We start from the raw sequence: 6,072 nt of genomic DNA, 5'->3' as shown, positions 1-6,072 counted from the left end.
GTCATGAAGTAATGATATTATCTTAGAGTGGTGTGTGTCAACTTTAACCGTCACTACAAAACAATTGTGGTTGTAGTCTCGGGTTACTTACTTTTTTTCTCTTTGTCCAATTTTAAACGGATTCAATCAGTACATCAAATCTGATTTTATGATATTACTTTGTTTGATTCTCCGAACCCTAACTCCTATGTGTCGATTTACGGCCTCTATCTGGAAGCTACTCATGGAAGGAAAAAGTGCTTGTATAAATTCACAGAAAGGTTATAGTGCCAAATGTCTATTTTTGAATAGTTTCGATTGGCAACCGGGTTGTTTCATGCTTCAAACATGTGTAATATTGTTTAGAAAAATAATATTTCTTATGCCTGAAAAAATGAATGCTCTAGAAACAACCGGTAATCACGAAATTTAAGGCACAAAATGGACAAATGTGAACATGATAAAAAATTCAAACGTTTCAGAATTAAATTATTTTTACCTTTTCTTAGTGAAATTTAATTATTTTTACCTGGGAGCTCATCCAGATATTGACATTTTTTTCACTATAATACCAGAGGAATGGGCCATGTACGTAACTTGAATCACAAAAAGCTAATCGTGTCCGATGGGCCGCATGTTGTGCGTGCTACAACAATATGCAAATCGCTCCTTCCTCCCCCGAGCCACTGACTCTGCCGGCGGGTCGTCGCGGCAGATGCTTTCCATCTCGACCTGCGCTTTCCGCCTTCCAAGATCCATCTCCGCCCGCATGATCTGAACCACTCCCACTGCAGACACAAGAGCTACAGCAGGTACTCGCGATGCCAGTGCGCTGCCTGTTGCTTCTCTAGAGCACCATGCACGGTCGTCGTCAGGCACTACAGCCAGCTCGCTCTGTAGTAGCTTCACGGCGGATGATCCTTCCTTGCTTACCCACGGCCTCCTGCGAGCATGCTTATTCTCATCCTCTTCTGCTTCTTCTCGAGCTAATCTTTCCCCAATGCTACTTGTAGTATACTAGTAAATTGTATGTGCTTTGCACGTCATTTAAATATATATAAAAAGCATGGAAAAATACATTTGAATATGTATTTCCTTTTCTAGAATCGTACTGGACAAGATCCAACTTGGTTCTTACCTCTCTAGAATCCAGATTGTTCTAGCCTGTTTTTATTAAAGTATCGGATAAGCATGTGGATAGATACTTCTAGAACATATGAGATGGTAGAGTTGGGTTTTCAATTAGAAGGCCACGTGGCAGTATCCTATGAGTGAAAAACTATATCCAACGGATGATAATGCTCGGATTTGCCATCTCTTGACCGTTGGATGGGCATATCCAACGACTAATATTTGAAACTATTGGCACACTATATAGTGGTATAGAGATTGTTGTGTCTATAGAAGCGGGTAGCTGTTCGAGCTAGTGGTGCCCGCAATCCAAACGTAGTCGGTGGCGCTGCAGATAGCCGGAGCTTCTCGCCTTCCGCCTGTTCGACGGTGAAGATAAGAAAGAGTATGGGATACAGTCTCGTCAGCACGCGAGACCCATTCGACAGCGGCAGCGCAATGTTGAGTCGAACGAAGCCTAAAGAGGAGACGGTCCACTGCAACGTTATGGCTACAATGTCAGCCTCGCCCTTGCCGGAGATATTGTACCTATGGGTTTGGATGATGCCTTTTTCCGTAGATCATGCTCCCGTCCGGCTCAGTGGCATCTTGTCCGGGATACCATGATGTTCTTCCTCGGTCATATGGAGATCCATCTCTTTCATTGTGTCCCTGCCGGCGGCGGCGGGATGATGTTCTTCCTCGGTCATATGGAGATGGATATCTTTCGATGTGTCGCCGCCCGAGCCGGCAGCCCCACTGGCTCTGATGTGATCACGGTCATGCTTTGCAAAGTTGGAGCTGAGCTAGGTGACTCATGGGTCACGTGCATATATATTCACATCAAACAACGATGGCTGCAATATGATTCTAAATTCAGAGTAAGGACACTTTCAAGGGGTAAGGTAATACTTTCCTGCCTTGTCTGTACGTGTTATCCACGGTTAGGATGGACTCGTTTATATTCTCCGTCTCCACTACCTTATACACGTATACAGATTGTATTCTAATCTACAGCAATAGAAGCCGGAAGAAAGGACGATAATTTTGCTTGCTTGTCAGATGGATGTTGTATCCCTTCCATATTCTAATATATCCATACATGATGTTAGCGGACTCACATTTCCTCTTTTATTTCTCAGGTTCGCATCCTTTTGACAGGTTGTAGTTTCACAAAAACAAAAATTAGACAATTGTACCTGTGGACATATACCTAATTGCGACTGCACTTTTCGATCGTCGGCATGTGTACCTCACAGACTTGGCACGTGCAACACAACATATCCTTGTACACAATTTTTTTAGGGGAATTGTACACAAATATTTGTATGTAACGTTGTATCTTCAAATTACAGCCGTTTATATCTAGGATTTAGCGGAAATTTAATCTATGTGGAAGAACGTGAAAGGTCGTTTGTCTCTTGTCTTAATAATATAATAGATCTGACCATGAACCAAAAGTGCATTTTATGTTTCATTTTAGATGTGCAATGCACATGCACATGCACACACTATCTCTGTACTGTTCACAGCAGCACTCTAAAATACTTGTGTTTACTTCAGTGTCATATCTTCCAAACCTTGTGCGTTATAAAATCCTTTTGGAATTCACAGCTCGTGGCAACAATTCGTTGCAGTACATCTTGCCACATTTTCTAATTATCGAACTCCAAAGAGAACTATTTTTATTGCCGTAACATCTGATTTTTATATGCATGTTTTATATGATCTCGCATTCTCATTGCAAGGCATAATACGACTATATGTTTCTAGTGAAAAGAAACATATATTCAAAAGTATATTATTACTTTCCATGTAGAGCATATACTTTTGTATGTTTGTGCCGAACTTTTATACTCCATTCTTCTCATCTTGGTTGTCGCTGAAACGAATCTATCAAGATGCATGTAAGAAACATATATTCAAAAGTATATTATTATTTTTCATGCAGAGCATATACTTTTATATGTTTGTGCCGTTCCTTTTATTCCATTCGTCTCATATTAGTTGTCGTCGAAGCGGATGTATCTAGATGTATTTTAGTGTCAGATACATCCGTTTGAGCAAAAACTAATAGAGGACGCAGGAATTATTTGAAAAGGTAAAATATTCAAAGATATAGCCGTGTAGGTATCTTTTTTATACAAAGGTAGAGTCCACGGGGAATATATGCACGTTTTTTAGGTCTAGCATATAAGTTTGAAGGTAGAGTCCATAGCCTGGGCAAAAAAAGGGCATAGTCCGCAGTTTTTTTTTCTTTATTAAGAGAGAGAGAGAGAGAGAGAGAGAGAGAGAGAGAGAGAGAGAGAGAGAGAGAGAGAGAGAGAGAGAGAGAGAGAGTCGGGGAGCATCTCATGCATCAAGAGTCATCAACGTGATGTGAAGTGTTGGCCACCGGCCGCTTAATCTCTTGGCCTCTTCCGGTGTCCGAGTTAAGAAGTGCAGGGTATAGACTCTTAGTTTCCTAGATGGATGTAGACACGTGATAGATTATGGATTTTTATTTTCTAATCGAACGCTTGTAATAATATTATCATATGTGGTTAAACGTGATGGCTCATTTGACAGGAATCCCAGTGCCCATCAGTTTTAGGTAGCACTGTTGGTGTGTTTTCCTGTGCCGTCGGTGGTGACAGATATGGGTATAGTGTTATAGTGCTCTCTCATTTCTTTGAGATTCTGACCTAGTATTCCTATGCATAGAGACATATTGATCATCCCTAACCCATCGTCCTCTCAACTCTTGTCTTAATGAACAATTACATCAAGAACTATGCCTTTTCTTCATTCGTTCCAATCACTAAATACCTTGACTATATCCACTTGTGTCACTACACCTAGTTTTTCATGAAGATCGTAGGTTGGAGATTGATACGTATTTTCTACAAACGTACGTGTTATCATCAATGGTTTAGGTTGCCAAAGCTCTTACTATGGTATCTTATTGTGATTGATTGACTCTATTTCTCTATGAGGGAGAAAGTTGGTATATTGCCTCGTGCTCAATTTGCCCACTCTAAATGGCTTTCTTAATAATGTTCCATGATACTTTTGATACGTGGATTGTTCGAACTAGAATATCCATCTCGTCAGCTTTGTGCAACATCAACCTCGGAGCTATGCCTTGGGTCACACGGGAAGATAATAGATCAAGAATCATGCTTGGCCATGCACGGGACAATATATCATCTATGTTACTCTCCATGAGTAGTATGAGAGAAGATGGGTGTTCATGTTTGGGTTCCAAATGAGTTTAGGAGTTGAACTTGCATGACCAGCAAAATGGGAGAAATAAGATGACGAAGTGGAGGAACACAAGATATGAAAGTTACCAATTGGATAGATGTGAATGGTGGCTATGTGACCGACCCGAGAGTTGGAGCCATGTCTGTACATAGTAACTAGCCATCTTATCAATCACCAAACATAACGGACTACTTCCTTATCTTTGGCACCTACTGTATTGGAGGTGCAACCATAACTAGTGGGAATAGTTCCCATAAAGGAATTTATAACTGTCCAGTGAAACAAGATCAAAATTAAGAGGGTCGGGTCGGGTCGATAGAATGGGGATGCATCACCGAACATGTTGGGTGTTGTGTCATCGGGCGTCTAAAACTATAGACTACATTATTGTTCAGTGTGTCTTCCCTTGGACCTTCTGGTTTTGATGCTTCCCAAATTCGGAATTCAAAGATTGGCACCGATGGTGAACAATACTATGTAGATCAGCAGATGTGGAGCCATTAGAGCTGGAGAACAGACCTATTTAACCGTAAAAAATCGAATTGAGGAAGGAGATTATGGGAAGGACGAATACGTGCCATCCCTGACACGTCTAACTGATGGGGAGCGATTACTATGTGGAGAACCAAAGGAAAAGCTACAGGGTAACGAAATTCCATCATTGTTCTCCATTCATGGCTTGCTGCAGCCTTGAAAATAGAAAGGCATTACAACGGTGACACACTTCTTGGTTTGAGAATTTTAGCAAGGTCTAGAGGATGGGAGTTGCTAAGTACGGACAGCTGAGGACAACCCTTTCTTCTTTATTTGTGCATTTGGAAAGAAAGAAATGACTATATTTTTTGTATAAAAAAACTTCTCCCTCATCATGTTAATATTTGTGCTACAGCTTTGTCCAGTGACTATCTTTTTGATATGAAAAAGCTTCTCCCTCATCATGTTAATATTTCTGCTACGTATTTACCACATGTAGTCTACGCATCTGTCCCTAACATCGATCAGTTTTTTTTGTTCGAAAAAAACCTTCCAGTTAATTCCTAGGCCCGTGAGATATTTTGAATCCAGCACACATGAGAAATACGTTCTCTTAATTGTTTCAGTTGAGAAACAGTTTCTACTACTAATCCAATTGATAGTCAAGTTCCAAAAATATCTGTCGACGTAAGAAATTTGGTAGCCGACGGAAGACATTTAGCACGTAATAAACAAGCTAATTGTGGGCAATGTCAACATAGAATTACTTGTGGAATGATAGGCAAATTTAATCATTACATGTCATATTCCAAACGCTTTTGTTATATTATTTCGGTTACACATGATGCTGACGGTGATATCATCAGAAAATTAAGGACATAGTAACTAGCTGAGTTAGGATGAACGGAGGCCATAAGTTGCTTCGCTTCTTCGGATCGAAACGCATGCTCAGGGATAAGTCAACAAGACCTTTCTTCATGATAAGCATAGATTTGTGAAGCCTTAACAATGGATAAAAGAGGAAATCGTCAGCTATAAAAATATTCATCTCAAAGTTTGCATGGACATTCTCTAAAATATAATTTATGGGGTTGGTATCTCAGAAAAATCGCATACATAATCAAGGCGCATGCATGATGATTTATAAATGGATTCAATTAACCTCTCTCTGTTCTTTATCACACTGTAATGAAAAAAAAGTATAAATAATGATAAAAATACAGAAAAGATTGACGATAGTTTCCATCTTTTCTCAATGGAAAT

Source organism: Triticum aestivum, chromosome 7D, assembly GCF_018294505.1.
Source record: "Triticum aestivum cultivar Chinese Spring chromosome 7D, IWGSC CS RefSeq v2.1, whole genome shotgun sequence".
Classification (NCBI taxonomy): Eukaryota; Viridiplantae; Streptophyta; class Magnoliopsida; order Poales; family Poaceae; genus Triticum; species Triticum aestivum.
The sequence above is the reverse complement of the archived record's forward strand: the minus strand, read 5'-3'. Positions refer to the sequence as shown.